Below are 22,630 nucleotides of genomic sequence, written 5' to 3'. Positions count from 1 at the left end.
GACATCTGTGTTTCACATGTGATATAAGAGAAAGCATTTGTTAAGAAAAGGATTCATTGTATGCAAAGTTATTTCAGTATTTATAGACGAAACATAAAAAATAATACAATATTTCAACTAAGCAGTGGTTAAATCTTACATCTGGTTGGAATGGTGATGTTATATTGAAGGGACAACCATAATTTTTGCCAAATTCATTGTTATATACTTAATTTATTATATAATTTGAACTTACATTATCCGACGACATTATAAAAGCTTTCAGGTACTTCGACATTATGCTGATTTAAGGACATACCATTGTACAGGCTCCTTTTCGTTGGACAAATACTTGTATGCTATGCTGAAATCCATCATGGTACATAAATTAACATTCACGAAAAAGGGAATAAATATATAAAAAGAATATCAAATTCTTTGGAATTTGTGAACGTACATGATCAGAAATTAAATGTACTTAAAAGAATAAGATTTCTATCTTAAATAAGTGCCGGAAAAACTAGAATTGTACTCTTTTATAATGATCGCATATTAGAAAACTCTATATGCATACTTAACATAAAACATGGTCCTGAATGGATTATTGGGTGTGCACGTGTAAACATAAATTCCGCAACCCAGACTTGTTTTAATAGCGCTTGTTAAAATTCCTCCTTATGCTGAAATGCACACACATAGAAAAATATCGTTAGCCAATGCAAGCGAGATAATAAATTGTTATGGAAAAATGTATATATTCCTACAAGCGTTGTTATTTGACTACCATATATGTGTATTCAGGCGTACAGTGTATGCATATTGCATAAGAATAAGGCCATATCAGAATCATGATTTGGTACAAACGAGAGTTAGAATACTATGAGGTTTATATTTATTGAGAACATCTAAGTAGTGAATAAAGTCAATTTACAATATGCGTGACTGTGCTTACTTTTTCCTTTTTTTTATAAAAAAAAAATCATCATAACATCTACATTCATTATTTATAGTTAATTTGTATATGAAGATATTTAATCGGACACCATAAAGTGAATACGTTCATATACTTCTACATAATACTCTTTTAGTAAAACAAATGCGTAAAATAAATTATCAGAAGCTTAAACTTTGATTACGTTGCTTCAACAAGCCCTTAATCTACAAAATGACAACACAAAACGTTTTATTGATTCTTTCTTTTCTACCAGCAAGTCGGAATGAATAAAAGCAAATATGAAAATGTATATAAAATACATAAAAATAAAAATATCCGTCTAAGTATGAAGAATCAGATAGAATTATGATCTAGATTGTTGGCAATGCTACTTTCCTTACATCTGTGTTTGCACATGTGATTATAAGAGAAAGCACTTGTTTGAGAAACAGATTCATTTTAAATAATTTCAGTATTAATATGACGAAACATAAACATTTATAATCTATTTCATCTTAGCAGTTGGCTTTTTAATTCTGCAATTTTTTAATGGCGTTGTTTTATTTAAGGTGTGAACGTTTTTGCTGCCAAAATAATTGTTATAGACGTGTTTTCTTTACATAAATTGAACTTAAATTATCCGACGACAAACATTAAAGCTTTCAGGTTCTTCGACTTAATGCTGATTAAAGGGCTAACCCATAGTAAAGCCTCTTTTTCGTTGGACAAGTACGTGTATGCTATGCTGAAACCCAGCATGGTACGTAAATATACATTAATAAATATAATGTAATAAAAATAAAATATAAAATTGAAATAAATATATCACAGATGTTGGATTTTTATTAACGTCCATGATCAGAAATTACCTGTACTTTAAAGCATAAAATGTGTATCCTTAATACAGGCAGGATCAAATAGAGTTTTACTCTTATAGAATAATCGCATATTTAAAAAGCGTTAAAGGCATGCTAAACATAAAACATGGTTCTGAAGGGATAACAGGATATCCACGAGCAAACAAAAGTTATGAAACTCCATGAATACGTTTTTAAAAGCGATTTGTTCAAAATTCCACCTAATGCTGGACATACGCAAATATAAAAATAACAAGTTTGTCCATGCAAGCGAAATAATTAAACTATTATGGTTAAATGTATTTATTTCTACATGCGTTTATATTTGACTACCATATATGTGTATTCAGGCGTACACTCTATGCATATTATAAAAGAATATGGCGATATCAAAATTAGTTATTCGTACGAATGAGAGTTTCAATGGTGTGAGGTTAATATTTATTCAGAACACATAAGTGGTGAATCAAGTCAATATGGAATATGCGTGATTATGTTGATGTTTTTTCTATATAAAAAGTACAACATAAAATCTACATAACTATGTATTGTTAACTTGTATATGAAGACATTTAAGTTAACCCCATCAAGAGAATGCGTTCATATTCTTCGATATAATACTGTTTTAGTAGAAAACAATATAGATGCATTACAGAAATTATCAGAATCTAATATTTTGATCACATTTCTGCAAGAAGCCCTTAATATAACAACACGACAACACACATTTTTTATTGAAACCGGTACTTTTTTCTTCCAGCAAGTCCGAATGAATGAAACCAAACATAACATTTCACACAGTGGAAAATGCAATCTAATTCTGAAAATTAATATATAAAGACATGATAATAAAGCTATCCGTCTAAGTATGAGAAATCAGATATAATTATACAATATATTATGAACTAGATTGTTTACAATGCTATTTTCCCAACATCTGTGTTTACACATGTGATTATAAGAGAAAGTTTTGTTTAAGAAACAGATTCATTTTTAAGCAAAGTTATTTCAGTATTAAATTAACGAAACTTCAAAATTAATAAACTGTTTCAACTAAGCAGTATTATTTCTATTTATCATCTGTTGAAATAGTGATGTGCTATTTAAGGTGTAAACGTTTTTGTTGCCAAAACATTGCAGACGACATATTTCTTTATAAATATTGAACTTAAATTACCCGACGACAAAAAGGAAAGCTTTCAGGTACGTCGACTTAATGCTGATTTAAGGGCAAACCCATAGTACAGCTTCCTTTTCGTTGGACAAGTCCTTGTATGCAATGCTGAACTCTATAATGGTACATACTTTTACATTAAAGAAAATGGTAATAAAATATATGTAAGATATATAACAACTTTCGGAAATTGTAAACGTACATGATACAAAATTACATGCACTTTAAAACATTACATTTCAATCATAAATAAATGCTGAAACAACTAGAGATTGGTAGTTAAAATTGATTATCTGGCTTACTGGAATTTGAATAAGGTCCAGACTGTATAACATGGTATACACGTATAAACAAATATTATGCCTTCCTAGAAATAATTTTAGAACAACAATCCCTATAACATTTTAATTTGTCGTTGTGAGGAAAGTGACAAATTACCTGAACAGAAAGCTGGCATGCAAAGTACAACAATGTATTACAATTACAAAACAAAACTGCAGAAAACTGCGGCAAGCGCTTTGTTTATTTTTGTTCCAAATGATTAAAATGCATAAAAATAGAAAGAAGCAGTACGTCCATACAAGCGAAATTATTAAACTTGTAAGGCAATAAATATATATTCCAACATGCGGATTTATAAGCTTACCCTCGTTTCAATTCTTATAGCATAAGAATAAGGCGATATCAGAACCAATATTTTGTCCAAATACAAAATACAAATAAGAAAGGTTTGGTTGTAAAGTTATTTAAGAATGCATGAAACCTATTTCGGCTTTACAGTTGGATTTTTAAATTACATCTGTTTAAATTGTTAAGTGATATTTTACTTCTCTTAGGTCCTTTTTCCACAATCGTACTTATATTTTTGATTTCTTGATGTGAATTTACCTTGAATTATTCAGACGATAAAAATTAAAACGTTCAGATTCTTCCATGTAATGATGCTTTATGGCCATACTCAAAGCACAGGCTTCTTTTTGCAGGACAAATACTTTTACGTAAACGGTAACAAATTATAAACATTTAGAATATTGTTGACAAACATGTTTGGAAGTTAATTTAAAACGTTTAATCTATATTAAAAAATACATGGACACATATCATAAATGTAAATGTTAAAATGACTTTATTGATAGTAACGAAATAAATCTTAATATGTGTTGTATCAGTATGACGCTAAAATGATATTAAGAGTTATCTGTTTCGTAATTTGCTTAAATATTAGAGTTATATACACAGTTCATGCTTGCAAATTTATTTAAGTTTGCATTAGACGAAACATTAAAATTAAAATAAAAAACATCTTTGTTATCGGAATTTTAATTGTACATATCTTCAAGTATTGAAATAATATTTATTTAGTGTTCGATGTGTTGCCAAAAAAACGTTGTAATATATTTATGTTTATGTATAAATTGACCCCGCATTATTGGGACGTCAAACAATGAAAGCTTTCATATTTTTATGCCCCCCCTTCGAAGAAGAGGGGGTATATTGCTTTGCTCATGTCGGTCTGTCGGTCGGTCGGTCGGTCGGTCTGTTGTCTGTCGGTCCGTCCCCCAGGTGGTTGTCAGACGATAACTCAAGAACGCTTGGGCCTAGGATCATGAAACTTCATAGGTACATTGATCATGACTCGCAGATGACCCCTATTGATTTTGAGGTCACTAGGTCAAAGGTCAAGGTCACGGTGACCAGAAATAGTAAAATGGTTTTTGAATGATAACTCAAGAACGCATACGCCTAGAATCATGAAACTTCATGGGTAGATTGATCATGACTTGCAGATGACCCCTATTGATTTTGAGGTCACTAGGTCAAAGGTCAAGGTCACAGTGACCCGAAATAGTGAAATGGTTTCCGGATGATAACTCAAGAACGCATACGCCTAGAATCATGAAACTTCATGGGTAGATTGATCATGACTCGCAGATGACCCCTATTGAATTTGAGGTCACTAGGTCAAAGGTCAAGGTCACGGTGACCCGAAATAGTAAAATGGTTTTCGGATAATAACTCAAGAACGCATACACCTAGGATCATGAAACTTCATAGGTAGATTGATCATGACTTGCAGATGACCCCTATTGATTTTGAGGTCACAAGGTCAAAGGTCAAGGTCACGGTGACCCGAAATAGTAAAATGATTTTCGGATGATAACTCAAGAACGCTTTTGCCTAGGATCATGACACTTCATAGGTACATTGATCGTGACCCGCAGATGACCCCTATTGATTTTCAGGTCACTAGGTCAAAGGTCAAGGTCACAGTGACAAAAACCGTATTCACAAAATGGCTGCCACTACAACGGACAGCCCATATGGGGGGCATGCATGTTTTACAAACAACCCTTGTTCTGCTTAATGCTGATTTAAGGGCATACCTATGGTACAGGCTCGTTTTCGTTGGACAAATACTTGTATGTTATGCTGAAATCGCATTTGGTATATAATTATACATTCACAAAAACGGCAATAAAATATATAAAGTATATCACAGCATTTTGAATTTTGAAAAACGTACATGATCAGAAATTGCATATACTTTAAAACATTATTTTTCTATCCTAAATAAACGCTGGAGCAACTAGAGTTTTACCCTATAATCAACGTATTATGCAACCCCTAGAATATGTTTTAAATAGCGCTTTGTTTTCAATTCCCCCTAATGCTTGAAATGCAAAAATGAACACACATAGAAATAATCAGTTTGTACATGCACGCGAAATAATTTAATTTTTATGGAATTTGTATATATCCCTACATGCGTTTTTGTTTCAATACCATGTATGTATATTCAGGTATACACTGTATGCATATTATATAAGAATACGGCGATATCAGAATCAGTTTTTCGTACAAATGAGAGTTACAATGTTATGAGGTTAATATCTATCAAGAACAAATAAGTAGTGAATCAACTAAATTTACAATATGCATGAATATGTTGAAGTTTTTTTCTGTTTTTATACAAAATAAGTCATAACATCTACATGTATTATATATCGTTAAATGTTTTATCAGGATATGTTAATTTGACACCATAACGAGAATGCGCATATTCTTCGACATAATACTGTTTTTTTAGAAAACCAAATAAATGCATCATAGAAATAAGCAGCAGCTAAATCGTTGATCACATTGCTGCAACAAGCGCTTAGTAAAGCTCAATAACACCACAACAATTTGTATTGATACTTTTTTTCCTCCTGCAAGTCCGAATGTATTGAACAAAACATTGCACACTTTGGAAAATGCAACCTAATTCTGGCAATGTATATACAATACATAAAAATAAAGTAATCAGTCAAAGAATGAATACTCAGATCTAATTATGAACTAGATTGTTGACAATACTACTTTCTCAACATGTGTGTTTACACATGTGATTATAAGAGAAAGCACTTGGTTAAGGAAAATATTAATTTGTATGAAAAGTTATTTCATTATTAATATGACGAAATATAAAAAATAATAAACTACTTCAACGAAGCAGTTGGATTTTAAAATTGTGCATCTGTTTAAATGGTGATGTGATATTGAAGGTTTGTACATATTCGTTGCCATATTCATTGTAATAGACTAATTAATATATATATATATATATATATATATATATATTCAACTTAAATCATCCGACGACAAAAATAAAAGCTTTCAGGTACTTCGACTTAATGCTGATTTAAGTGCATACCCATAGTGCAGGCTCCTTTTCGTCGGACAAATACTTGTATGCTATGCTGAAAACCACCATGGTACATAATTAAACATGCACGAAAACGGTAATAAATATAATTAAAGATATCAAAACTTTAAGAATTTTGTTAACGTACATTAATAGAAGTTACATGTTCATTAAATCATAACATGTCTATCCTAAATAAACGTTGGAGCAGCTTGAGTTGTATTTTTATATAATGAACGCATATTTAGAAAATGCTATAGGCATGCAGAACAAAAAACATGGTCCTGAATGGATTACAGGGTGTACACGTGTAAACATAAAGTATGCAGCCCCAGAATAAGTTTAAATAGTTATTGATGGGAATGCTGTGCTGCTGGAGCAGCGGAAGTTTTACATTAGTATACTTGACAAAACACTTTGTTTAAAATTACCACTAATGCTGGATAAACACAGGCATAGACAAAGTCAGTGCGTACATTACATGCAAGCATAATAATTAAACTATTATGTTAAAATTTATATACTCCTACAGGTGTTTTATTTGCCTACCATGTACATGAATGTATATTCAGGCGTACCCGTTATGCATATTACATAATAGTAGGGCGATATCAGAATAAGTATTCCGTTCAAATGAGAGTTACAATGCTATAAGGAAATTATTTATCGAGATCATGTAAGAAGTGAATGAAGACAATTTAAAATATGCGTGAATATGTTAACGTTTGTTTTCTTTTGTTTTGTTTTTTTCAATAAAATCATACATTCTACATTTATAAATATCATTCAATGTCATATCCAGATATAATTTGACATCATAAAGAGAATGCGTAAATATTCTTCGACATAATACTGTTTAAGTAGAAAACCTAATAAATGCGTTATAGAAATTAGCAGAAGCTAAAATTGTGATAACATTGTTTCTACAAGCCCTTAATGTAATAAAATGACAACGCAACACTTTGTATTTATATGTTGTTTTTCTTCCAGTCAGTATGAATTTATAAAACCAAACATAGAATTTCACACTGTGATAAAAATGTGGGAAAGTATATAAAAGTACTTATTAATAAAACTGTCTAAGAATGAATAATCAGATGTGATTATGAACTAGATTGTTTACAATGCTATTTTCTTGACATCTGTGTTTACACCTGTGATACACCTGTGATAATAGAGATAAAAAATGTTTAGAAAATAAATAAATTTGTAGGCATAGTTATTTCAGTAATAATATGACGAAACATAAAAATTAATAAACTATTTCATCTAAGCAGTTGGATTTTTAATCTAACATCTAGTTTAATGATGATGTTCTATTTCAGGTTGAATGTTTTTGTTTCTAAATGCATTGTTATAGACTTATTTATTTATATAAATTGAACTTAAATCATCCGACGACAAAAATAAAAGCTTCTACGTACTTCGACTTAATGTTGTGTAAATGGCATACCCATAGTACAGACGCTTTTTCGTTGGACAAATAATTGTATGCTTTGCTGAAATCCATCATGGTTCTTAATTATAAATTCACGAACACTGAAATTAAATATATTAAAGGGATCTTTTCACGGTTTGGTAAATTGACAAAATTGAAAAAAGTTGTTTCAGATTCGCAAATGTTCGGTTAAGTTATGATATTTGTGAGGAAACAGTATTACTGAACATTTGCCACGGTCCAATATAGCCATAATATGCATCTTTTGACGATTTAAAAACCTTAAAATTATAAAGCGTTGCAACGTGAAACGATTGAATAATTTGGAGAGGTCTCTTGTTGTCGTTTAAATTTGTAAAACTACGAAGTTTGCTTATATAAGGTATAAAATACGCATATTATGTATGATTGGCAGGATAGCTCAGTTGGCTAATGCATTTTTACTTAAGGATTCCAGGGGTCACTGGTTCGAGCCCTGCTGCGGGCTACTTTTGTTTCCTTTTTTAAATTTTATTTTTGATTTTTTACTGGAGCTTTTAAAATTTAATGTTTACATTTATCAATATAAAGCATTTAATGACAAACTTCAAAACATGCCAAAATCTGTGAAAAGGCCCCCTTAAAGATATCAAAACTTATGGAATTGTGTTAACGTTCATGATCACATAGATTACATGCACTTTAAAACATGACATTTCTATCATAAATAAATGCTGGGGCAACTAGAGTTTTACTCTTATATAATGAATGCATATTTAGAAAACGGTATATGCATGCTGATCATAAAACATGGTCCTGAATGGATTACATGGTATAAACGAGTAGACAAATTATGCAACCGCAGAATATGTTCGAAAAAGTGCTTTGCTTAAAATTCCCCCTAATGCTGGAAATACTCACACATACAAAGAATCCGTTTGTACATGCCCGCGAAATAATAAGCTATTATAGTAAAATATATATATTCCTACATGTATTTTTATTTGACTACCATATACGTGTTAAGGCGTACATTGTATGCATATTACATTATAACAGGGTGATATATTTCGTACAAATGAGAGTAACAATGCTAAGAGGTTACTATTTATCGAGATATAAGTAGTGAATCAAGTCAATTGACAATATGCGTGAATATGTTTACGTTGTTCTGTTTTTTTATTTAAAAAAAACATCATACAATTTAAATTTATTATATGTCGTTACATTTTATATGAAGATATTTAATCTGACACCATAAAGAGAATGCGTTCATATACTTCGACATAAAACTGTTTGCGTAGAAAGCAACATACATTCTAACGGCAAATAATCAGAAGCTAAAATATTGCTGCAAAAAGCCCTTAATAAAAATAAATGAAAGCACAAAACGTTGTATTCATTTGTTGTTGTTTTTTCTTCCAGCAATGGCACACTATGGAAATGCAACCTATTGCTGGAAATGTATATACAAATACATAATAAAAATATCTTTCTATGAATGAATAAGCAGATCTAATAATGTACTTAAAACGACAACATTTCTATCCTAAATAAACGCTGGAGCAAGAGTTTTTCTCTCTCTTATATAATAAACGCATATTTAGAAAACGATATAGGCATACTGAACATAAAACATGAATGGATTACAGGGTATACACGTGTTAACGTAAATTATGAAGCCCAGAATATGTTGTAAAAAGCGCTTTGTTTAAAAATTAACCTGATGATGGAAATACACACACATCGAAAGAATCCGTTTGTCAATGCAAGCGAAATAATAAATTATTATGATTCCTACAACGGTTCTATTTGACTGCAATATATGTGTATTCCGGCGTACATTGTATGCATATTACATAAGAATAAGGCGATATCAGAATCAGTATTTCGTACAAATGAGAGTTACAATGCTATAAGGCTAATATTTATAGAAAACACATCAGCAGTGAATCAAGTCAATTTACAATATGCGTGAATATGCCACGTTTTCTTCTGTTTGTTTTTTATTTAAAAAAAATCATCATTACATCTACATGTATTATATACCGTTAAATCTTATATGAAGATATTTAATCTGACACCATCAAGAGAATACGTACTGATATTTCGACATAATACTGTTTTAGTAGAAAACAAAATAAATGCATAAAATAAATTATCAGAAGCTCAAACTTTGATCACGTTCCTGCAACAAGCCTTTATTATACAAAAAGACATAAAACAACTTTTTATTTATACTTTCTTTTCTTCCAGCAAGTCCGAATGAATAAACCAAACATGAAAATATATATAAAAAACATTAATAAATATACTGCTAAGTATAAAGAAACAGATACAATTATGCACTATATTGTTTGCAAGGCTACTTTTCCAACATATGTATTTACAAATGTGATTATACTAGAAAGCATTTGTTTAAGAATAGGATTTATTGTTATGCTTAGTTATTACAGTATGTATATGACAAAACATACATATTAATAAAATATTTCATCTAAGCAGTTGGATTTGTATTTTGAATTATTTTTAAGGTACTTCGACAAAACGCTGATTTTAGGGCTAACCAATAGTACAGCCTCCATTTCGTTGGACAATTACGTGTATGCTATGCTGACAATATCATGGTACATAAGTATACATTAACGAAAACGGTAATAAAATAAATATAACATATCACATCTTTAGGAATCTTTACATGATCAGAAATTACATGTACTAATTTCTATCATAAATAAACGCTGGAGCACCAGAGTTTTACTCTGATATAATGAACGCATATTTAGAAAACGATATAGCCATGCTGAACATAAAACATGGCCCTGAATGGATTGCATGGTAAACACGTATAAACAAAAGTTATGCAACCCCTGGCATGTGTTTTAAAAAGGTCTGTGTTTAAAATCCCCAAGTGCTGGAAATACACACGCATGGAAATAATCAGTTTGTCCATGCAAGCAAAATAATTAAAATATTATGCTAAAATGAATATATTTTCCTACATACGTTTTTTATTTGCTTAACATGTATGCATATCCAAGCGTACACTGTATGCACATTACTTACCAATAAGGCGATATCAAAATCATTATTTCGCGCAATGAGAGTTACAATGCTCAGCTATAAGGTTAATATTTATCCAGAACACAGAAGTAGTGAGTCAAGTCTATTTTAAATATAGGTCAATATGTTAACCATTTTTTGTTTGTGTTTTTATAAAAAAATACATAATAAAATCTACATTCTTTATATATCGTTATATTTTATATGAAGATATTTAGTTTGACATATTTAGATAATGCGTGTATATACTTCGACATTATACTGTTTCAGATAAAAATATATCAATAAAAGAAATTATCAGAAGCTAAACCCTTGATCACGTTGCTGCAACAAGCCCTAAATGCCAACACAATTTTTTATTGATACTTTTTTTTTGTTCCAGCAAGTCCGAATGAATAAAACCAAACATAGCTTTGCACAGTGTGAGTAATGCAACCTAATGCTGAAAATGTATATAAAATACATAAAATTAAAGCGATCCGTCTAAGTATAAAAGAATCAGATAATATTATAAACTAGATTGTTGGCAATTCTACTTTCTGTGTGTACACATGTTATTATATGAGAAAATATTTGTTAAAGATAAGGATGTATGGTTATGCAAAGTAATTTCAGTATTCATATGCCTCAACATAAACATTGATTAACTATTGCATGTGTTTAAATGGTGATGTACTATTTAAAGTATGTACTTTTTGTTGCCTAAATCATTGCTGAGGACTTATTTTTATATAAATTTTATCCGACGATTAACAAGCTTTCAGGTACTTCGACTTAATGCTGTTTTTAGGACATACCCATAGTACAGCCTCCTTTTCGTTGGACAAGTACTTGTATGCTACGCTGAAACCCGGCATGGTACATACATATACATTCACAAAACGGTAATGAAATATAATAGTATGAAAGATATCACAACTGGTGAATTTTGCTAACGTCCATGATCAGAAATTACATGTGCGGTAAAACATAACAACGTTAAAGGCATGCTGAACATAAAGCATGGTCCTGAATGGATAACAGAGTATACGCTAGCAAACAATAAACAATAATGGTAAAATGTATATATTCTAACATGCGTTGTTATGTCAATACCTTATATGTTTATTCAGGCATACACTGTATGCAAATTACATAAGAATACGGCGATGTCAGGATCAGATTCTCGTACAAACGAGAGTTACACTGTTATGAGGTTAATATTTTTCGAAAACACATTAGAAGTGTTTCAAGTCAATTTACAATATGCGTGAATATGTTGATGATTTTCTCTTTTTATACAACATACATCATAACATCTACATTATTATATATCGTTAATTGTTATATCGATATATTTTAGTTTGACACCAATACGAGAATGCGTTCATATTCTTTGACATAATGCTGTTTTAGTACAAAACCAATTAAATGCATCATAGAAATAAGCAGCAGCTAAAACGTAGATCAAATTGCTGCGACAAGCGCTTAATATAATAAAATTCCAACACAACACTTTGTATTGATACTTTTTTCTTCCTGCAAGTTTGACTGAATTTAACCAAACATAGCATTGCACAATGTGGAAAAGGTAACCTAATTCTGGAAATGTATATAAAAATACATAAAAATAAAGCTATCTCTCCAAGAATGAATAATCAGATCAAATTATGTCATAGATTGTTGACAATGCTATTTTCCCAACATCGGTGTTTCACATGTGATTATAAGAGAAAGCATTTGTTTAAGAAAAGGATTTATTTTTATGCAAAGTTATTTCAATATTAATATATGGAAACATTAAACATTATGAACTAGTTCAACTAAGCCATTGGATTTTAAATTTTGCATCTGTTTAAATGGTAATGTGATATTGAAGGTGTGATCATATGATTTGCCGATATTATTTTTTATTGACTATTTTTTTATATAAATTAAACTTAAATTATCCGACGACAAATATTAAAGCTTTCAGGTACTTCGACTTAATGCTGATTTAAGGGCATACCCATAGTACAGGCTCCGTTTCGTTCGACAAATACTGTTATGCTATGCTGAAATCTATCATGGTACATTATTTAACGTTCACGAAAATGGTTATACATATATTAAACAAAATTCACAACTTTTAGAATTTTGCTAACGTACATGATACGAAATTACATGTACTTTAAAACATAACATGACAATCATAAATAAACGCTAGAGCAACTAGAGATTGGTAGTTTAAATTTGTTATAACGCATACTGGACCTTACATTTGGTCCAGACTGTATTATAGGGTATAAACGTGTAAACAAATATTATGCCTCCCTAGAAATATTTTCAGAACACCAATCCCTACTTCATTGTAACTAGTCCGTGTGAGGGAAGTGATAAATTGCCTGACCAGAAAGCTGAAATGCAAAACATTACAATTACACGACAAAACTGCAGTAAACTGCAGCAAGCGCTTTGTTTAGTTTTTTTCCAAATGTTTTAAATGCATAAACATAGAAAGAAGCAGTGCGTCCATACAAGCGAAATTATTAAACTAGTAAGGAAGTATATATTTTTCAACATGCGTTTGTATAACCTTGCCGGTTATTCAATTCTTATTGCATAAGAATAAGGCGATATCAAAACCAATATTTTGTACAAATAGAAAATACAAATAAGAAAGGTTTGGTTGTAAAGTTATTTAAACATGCATAAGACGAAACAAAGAAAACTATTTCGACTTTACGGTTGGATTTTAAATTTACATCTGTTTAAATTGTTTAGTGCTATTTTACTTCTGTTCGGTCCTTTTCCCACAATCGTTCTTATATTTTTTGATTTCTTGATGCGAATTGACCTTGCATTATTCGGACGACAAAAATGAAAGCTTTCAGATTCTAGGATTTAATTATGTTTTAAGGCCATACTCACAGCACAGGCTTCTTTTTGTTGGGCAAATACTTTTACGTTAACGGTAACAAATCATAAACATTTAGAATATTGTTGACCCACATTTTCAAAAATTAATTATAAACATTTAATGTATATCCTTAAATACAGGAATAAATATCATGAATGTAAATGTTTAAATGACTTTATTGATATTAACGAAATAAATCTTAATATGTGTTGTATCAGTATGACGCTTAAATAGCATTAACACAGTGCCTATACCACGTGACTCTTTCGGATCTGTGTTGGGAGAATAAAGCGCGACCCAGTTATTATTTTTAAGGATCTCTTTTTAAATATTTCACCATTTTTAATGGGATAAAGTGGAGAGCCCGCTCATTCGTGAGAGTTTTCTATAGGTTTTATGATCTTTTTAAACAAATAAGTATTTTTTCAGTAAAGTGCAATCGCGCGTTTGAACGGCTAGACAAATGTCGGATCAGTGTGGGGACTTCATATTACAAAAGCGCGGTTGCACTTTACTGAAAAATACTTATGTTTTTTAAAAGATCATGATACCTTTAGAAAACTCTCACGAATGAGCTGGCTCTCCACTGTAATAGACCAAAATCCTGAACAGAAAGCTGCGATGTAAACATTACAAAATACGAGACAAAATTGGAGCAAAACTTTTATCAGCGCTTTATTTAAAATTCCCTCCCAATACTTAACATGAATAAAAATAGATAAAAGAAATGCATCCATTGAAGCGATATTATTAAAGTAGTAAAAAAATAAGTATTGTTTCAAGTCCATTTGAAATATGCGTAAACGTGTGCATGTGTGTTGTCTGTTACTAAACATAACATCATAAATCAAAATGTACATTCATCATATATCGATAATGTAACATCAATTGATTTTTGACAATATAGGCGCATGCGTTCATATACTTCGACAAAATACTGGTTTAGGGGAAACCAAATTAAATACATCACTTCAATTTGCAGACTCTAAAACTTTGATCACGTTGCTGAAACACGTGCTTACTCTATAATATTGTCGGTAAAAAAATTGTGTAAGGATATTGTTTTCCTCAAGCAAGTCCGTATGAACAAACCAAGCCTAACATTGTACACTAGGTAAAACTGCAACTTAATTCTGAAAACTCTGCAAAATATATACAAAAAGTTATCCGTCTGAGTATGACTTATCAGATCTAATTATGAACTAGATACTTGGCGATGCTGTCTTCCCGACATCTGTGATTACAAATATGATTGTAATAGAAAGCATTTGTTGAAAAAATAATGCTTGCAAATTAATTTTAGTTTGCATTAGACGAAACATTAAAATAAACAAACAGCTTTGTAATCGGATTTTAATTTGACATATCTTCAAATGTTGAAATGCTTTATGTTTTGTATTCGGTGTTGTTGCCACAAATAGTTGTTATATATATATGTTTATGTATAAATCAACCCTGAATTATTGAGATCTTTAACAATGAAAGCTTTTATATTATTCTGCTTAATGCTGAGTTAAGGGCATATCCATAGTACAGGCTCCGTTTTGCACAAATACGTGTATGCTGTGCTGAAATCCATCATGGTACATAATTATACATTCACGAAAACAGTTAAAAGATAAATAAAGGATATAACAACATTTTGGATTTTGTTAACATACATAATCAGAAATTACATCTTTAAAACATTATATTTCTTTCCTAAATAAACGCTGGAGCAATAAGAGTTTTACCCTTTTTAATTAACGCATATTGCGAAAACGATATAGGCATGCTGAACATAAAAATAACAGCAGTTGGATTTTTAATTTTGCATCTTTTTATATGGAAATGTGCAATTTAAGGTGTACACGTTTTTGAAGCCAAAATTATTGTTTTATATTTATTTCTTTTTATAACATGAACATAAATTATCCCGTCGACAAACAAAAAAGTTTTCGGGTACTTCGACTTAATGCTGATTAAAGGGCTAACCCATAGTAAGGCCTCCTTTACGTTGGACTGTACTTGTATGTTATGCTTAAACCCAGCATGGTACGTAAATATACATTCACAAAAACAGTAATACAATATAAAAAAGTTATCAAATCTGTTGATTTGTGTTATCGTACATGATCAGAAATAACATGTACTTTAAAATATAACATTTGTATCCTTTATACAGGCTGGAGAAACTAGAGTTGTACTCTTATATAATGATGGCATATTTAAAAAACGTTAAATGCATGCTGAACATAAAACATGGTCCTGAAGGGATTACAGGGTAAACACGACCGCACAAAAGTTATAAAACCCCACGAAAATGTTTTGAAAGACGACACAAATAAAAGCTTTCATGTACTTCCACTTAATGCTGATTTAAGGCCATACCCATAGTTCAGGCTCCTTTTCGTTGGAGAAATACTTGTATGCTATGCTGAACACCATCATGGTACATAATTAAACATGCAAGAAAACGGTAATAAATATAATTAAAGATATCACAACTTTTGAATTTATGTTAACGTATATTATCAAAAATTGCATGTACATTAAATCATAACATGTCTATCCTAAATAAACGCTGAAGCAACTAGACTTTTACTCTTACATAATGAAAGCATGTTGAGAGAAACGCTATAGGCATGCTGAACAAAAAACATGGTCCTGAATGGATTACAGGGTGTACATGTGTAAACATAAAGTATGCAACCCCATAATATGTTTTAAAAGTTATTGATGGGAATGCTGTGCTGCTGGAGCAGCGGAAGTTTTACATTAGTATACTTCAGAAAACACTTTGTTTAAAAATCCCACTAATGCTGGATGTACACAGACATAGACAGAGTGAGTGTGTAAATTACATGCAATCATAATAATTTAACTATTACGGTAAAATGTATATATTCCTACAAGTTTATTTACTTGCCTTCCATGTACATGTATGTATATTCAGGCGTAACTATTATGCATATCACATAAGAGTAGTTCGATAACAGAATCAGTATTTTGTTTAAATGAGAGTTACAATGCTATGATGAAATTATTTATGGAGAACATGTAAGTAGTGAATGAAGACAATTTACAATATGCGTTGGATATGTTGATGTTTGTTTTCTGTTGAGTGTTTAATAAAATCATAAAATCTGCATTTATATATATCGTTAATTGTCATGTCCAGCTATTATAATTTAACTCCATAAAGAGAATGCGTTCATATTCTTCAACATAATACTGTTTCAGAAGAAAACCAAATAAATGCGTCAGAAATTAGCAGAAGCTAAAATTGTGATCACATTGCTGCTACAAGCCCTTAATATACTAAAATGACAACACAAATGCTTGTTTTCATATGTTGTTTTTCTTCAGTAAGTCAGTATGAATTTATAAAACCAAACATAACATCGCACACTGTATAAAATGCAACTTAATGCTGGGAAAGTATATAAAAGTACATAATAATAAAACTAGATGTCTGAGAATAAATAATCAGATGTGATTATAAAAAAAACTTTGTTTAAGAAAAAGATTAATTTGATGCAAATTTATTTCAGTATTAATATGACGAAACATAAAAAATAATAAACTATTTCATCTTAGCAGTTGGATTTTTAATTTAAAATCTAGTTAAATGGTGATGTTCTATTTCAGGTTGAATGTTTTTATTTCTAAATGCATTGTAATAGACTAATTTATTTATATAAGTTGAACTTAAATCATCCGACGACAAAAATAAAAGCTTTCACGTACTTCGATTTAATGCTGTATTAAGGGCATCCCCATAGTACAGACTCCTTTTCGTTGGACAAACGATGTTGTATGCTATGTTGAAATCCATCATGATGCATAATTATACATTCACGAAAACTGAAATAAAATATGCAAAAGATGTAACAACTATTGGAATTGTGTTAACGTTTATGATCACTTAGATTACATGTACTTTAAAATATTACATTTCTATCCTTAATAAATGCTGGAGCAACTAGAGTTTTACTATAGGGATAATACACGTTTTCAAGAGCATGATCATCTGCGGGCGCTCAAAAAATCCGTTCCTGCCCGAGTGCGCAGCACGAGGGCAGGAACGGATTTTGAGAGCGCCCGCAGGCACGAGGGCAGGAACGGATTTTGAGAGCGCCGGCAGATGATCATGTCCGAGAAATGTGTATTTTCGCTATTATTGCATAAACAAATCACACATACCAAAATAATTTTAAATAACATTGAAAACAATATTTTGTTCATTCGACATCGACAAAATAATTCGATTATTTAAATACAGTTCAAGGTTGTGTTTTAGATATGCCTCACTCGGTGATCATCCGAAATGACGAGGCTTTACTTTCGGATAGGCAGCTTTCGATTTAAAATGTGTTTAAACAGTGGATTAATGCAAAGTTGAAATGCAGCAGCGTAAAGTAAGAAATGAGGAATTATTTTGGAATTTACAGCAGGAACGTTGAAGGTACATAAACACTTACATTTTGAGCATAGTCTTTTGAAAGTGTTGAGTAAATAACCTTAACTTCAATGACGTTGCCAATACAATAAAGCTGATGTCAAGAGAGTGCAGATAGTATACAAGTAACTTGAAAAGTGGATTGAAATCGTCATTATCCCTGCATGCATGAGGAAACTGGTGCTTATTCAGTTCCCCAATTATGCTTGGAAAGTCGTCGAAGGCTGGAGAAGGGAAGTAACTGCGCGTAGACCAGATTATGGATATGTAAAACACATAACAGCGCTTGAACGGCACGTGAATCGCATTGTTAATACACGATTTCTCCCGTTCAAGCCATCTATTTGCCAAGTTTCTGCACCCCGCCAGAGGGCATTATAGATAGAGCTTATGCAATAATATTATATAATGAATGCATATTTAGAAAACGGTATATGCATTCTGATCATAAAACATGGTCCTGAACAGATTACAGGGTATAAACGAATAGAAAAATTATGCAACCACAGAATATGTTCTAAAAAGCGCTTTGTTTAAAATTCCCCCTAATGCTGGAAATACTCACACATAGAAAGTATCCGTTTGTTCATGCAAGCAAAATAATAAACTATTATAATAAAATGTATATATTCCTACATGCATTTTTATTTGACTACCATATATGTGTTCAGGCGTATAGTGTATGCATATTACATAAGAACAGGGCGATAGATTTCGTACAAATGAGAGCAACAATTCTAAGATGTTACTATTTATTGAGAAATAAGTAGTGAATCAAGTCAATTTACACTTTGCGTGAATATGTTTTACGTTTGTTCTATTTTTATATTAAAAATTATCATAAAATTTACATTTATTATATGTCGTTACATTTTATATGACGATATTTAATCTGACACCAAAACGAGAATGCGTTCATATACTTCGACATAATACTGTTTGCGTAGAAAACAAAATACATTCTTACGGCAAATAATCAGAAGCTAAAACGTGTTTCATATTGCTGCAAAAATTCCTTAATATAATGAAATGAAAACACAACACTTTGTATTCATACGTTGCTTTTTTATTCTTCCAGCAATTGCACACTGAGGAAAATGCAACTTTATGCTGGAAATGTATATAAAAATACAAAATAATTAAATATCTTTCTAAGAATGAATAAGCCGATCTAAAAATGAACAAGATTGCTGACAATGCTTTTTTCGGACATACGTGTTTACACATGTGATTATAAGAGAAAACATGTGTTTAAGAAACTGATTTATTTTTATGCAAAGTTATTTCAGTATTAATATGACTCAACATAAATATTAATAAACTACTTCAACTAAGCAGTTGGGATTAAATTAAACATCAGTTTAAATGGTGAAGTGCCTTTTTAAGGTGTGAACATTTTTGTTGCCAAGATCAATTTTATAGACTATTTACTTTATATAAATTGAACGTCAATTATCCGACGACAAACATGAAAGCTGTCAGGTACCTCGACTCAATACTGTGTTAAGGGTATACCTGACGTACAGGCTTCTTTACGCTGGACATTTACTTGTATTAAGTGCTCAAATCCACCAAGATACATATTTTAGAAAACGGTAATAAAACACAAAACTTCAGGGTACAAACAAAGTATGCCAAAACAAAATTGGGTACGAAAAAACATTTGGGTACGAACAATACAGGGTATATACATTACAACAAATATGTTTCCCTAGAAATATTTTCAAAACAACAACCCGTCCACAGGGGTGGCTCCGGAATATCTGGTTTGGGGTGGGGGGGCGGGATATTCAAAGTTTTGCCGGTGGTCCAGGGGGGCCGCTAGAACCTCTGGTGGGTGCGGGGCATAGTGATAGGGGTCCAGGGGAGCGAAGCCCCCCCCCCCCCCTAAGCTCCACGATTTTAGTGATTTTGAAGGCTTTGACAACCACTTCTCGAACATGTCACGCCTTATATACTTTCATCAAAGTACCTTCTTTTAATGCCAAAAAAGTGCATAGTTTATCGTTTTGGAGGTCCAGGGGGGCAAAGCTCCCCAGAAGCGCCACGATTATAGTGATGTTGAATGCTTTGACATGTTTAAATAGGTGATTAAGATCTAGTTAAGTGTTAAACATCAAATGAATTGACTTTACTTTGGCGATTTTAGGGGATCCGCCTATGGTCCTACATTGCATAGCATCACAAAATATCAGATAAAACTGCGGTCAGTGCTGTATTTAAAATTCCCTTCAAATGCTGGAAATGCATAGAAATAGAAAGATGCAAGCGAAATTATAAAACTTGTATGGCAAAATATATGTATATTGCAACATGCTTATTTATAGCCGTATATGAATATTCAGGCGTACAATTTTTGACAATTGCATACCAATTATGCGATATCAGAACAAATATTTCGTACAAATGAGAATATTGTATGTATCGAACCCGTATTATGTATAATAGTTAATACACAATATGTGTGAGTGCACTGTTATGTTTGTTTGTCTGTTTTTTCTTCTTCTTAAAGTATAATAATAAAGTATACATTTATTTCATATCGATAAATCTTATATCGAGAGGTCTTATTTTTACGACAGTAAGAGAATGCGTTGTCATATACTTCGATACAATACTGGCGTAAGTGAAAACCAAATACATGCATCAAATAAATTAGCAGACGCGTTTTATTTGTGTTTTTGTTTTGTTCAAACGAAAAGAAAAATTGATACTTGTTATTTCGTTCATTGCATCGTGCCCCAGAAAACTATAACTCTGTTGCTTTGGTTTCTTCTAACCATTGATTAATCCAGCCGTTATTAAATTATTTATAAGCTCTCTTTTATTGCCTTTCAATTTGTATTACAAAAGATTATTCACACTTATGTGTGTTTTATATCGCTGGGCTAAGTGTGAGGTTCGGGATCTCTCAAATAGTTTTAAATTCGCAATGCTATGTATTTAATGAACGTTCGAAGCAGATGACCACACTTTTATTCAATGTCGTTTTTTACGTTGTTTCGTTTTGTTTTTGTTTTAACCATTAGCTGGCCATCATTATAGAGACGCTAATCAAAATCCACCAGAGAACTAATTCAGTTATCAAAATTAGAATTTATATAATATTTGTAATTACACTTACATTGATAAGAATATTAACCATCAAGGTAATTGGCTATTCGAAGCATCACGTGATAGTAAATGTGACGTAAATTAGGCGCAATAGATGCAAGCACTAAACTGTAAACAAATAACTAAGCAGAAGTAAAAGGCGTACACTGATTCATTCGTGCAAAGCAATGTCGTAACGGTTTAGCACAACACCGACCATAGGTGAGTCGAAATAAATGTAAGATCTTGAATGTTCCACAAATGTCTGAAGTAACCAACAAAAAACACACAATACTTGGATGAATTTAATGCATCGCCGAGGTCGTGATCGAACAGAGCAATTGAATCTCAACAAATAAACGTATATATCTGAGTGCACCCTAATTCCTAACATTTACTTAGTGTATGTGTTCTATTTTTAGATCAGAGAAAAATCAGCACGCGGATAATACATAAATATTATAAATATTAAATATTATATTAAATTGTAAGAAAAGTATCATAAACGCATAATAAAATTATGCTGTTACGTTTACAGACGTGTATCGGCATAATATATTTTTATTTATTATTTATTATCTACATATTTATTTTTGCTAAATTTATCAACAGTCTTAGAGAAGTAGAGCGTAAATTAGTATGTTTTCGGTATTAAGTTCCCTTCTCCCAAGTGCATTGAAGAGGTAAAGTGAAATTTCTATATGGGTTTTTTGGCATTAGGTAGAAATAGAATTAAGTCGAAAATGAAAATTTAGAAATTTAACATATAATTGTGCAAAATTTAAAATATTTTTTCATAGTTTTACAATGTTTTTCTCTTAAATTATTTAATTATGAGATTTCTATTAAACATAAACTTAGTTTAAAGAAGTTAAAAAAAATCGCCAAAGTGCTGTGTTTTTGCGCACTTCGCCCTAAGGTGGCGATAGTATTTATATATATATATATATATATATATATATATATATATATATATAACGACTTATTTACAAATTTGCTAAGTTTTGAAAAATGTCAATAAATGTATAAACTTTCAAAGCGCTTATATTTAGAATATTTTAAACATTTATAAATGCAAGAAAAAAGTATAATAAAAAAGATTCCCTACC

The sequence above is a fragment of the Dreissena polymorpha genome, chromosome 4, assembly GCF_020536995.1.
Source record: "Dreissena polymorpha isolate Duluth1 chromosome 4, UMN_Dpol_1.0, whole genome shotgun sequence".
Taxonomy (NCBI): Eukaryota; Metazoa; Mollusca; class Bivalvia; order Myida; family Dreissenidae; genus Dreissena; species Dreissena polymorpha.
The sequence above is the reverse complement of the archived record's forward strand: the minus strand, read 5'-3'. Positions refer to the sequence as shown.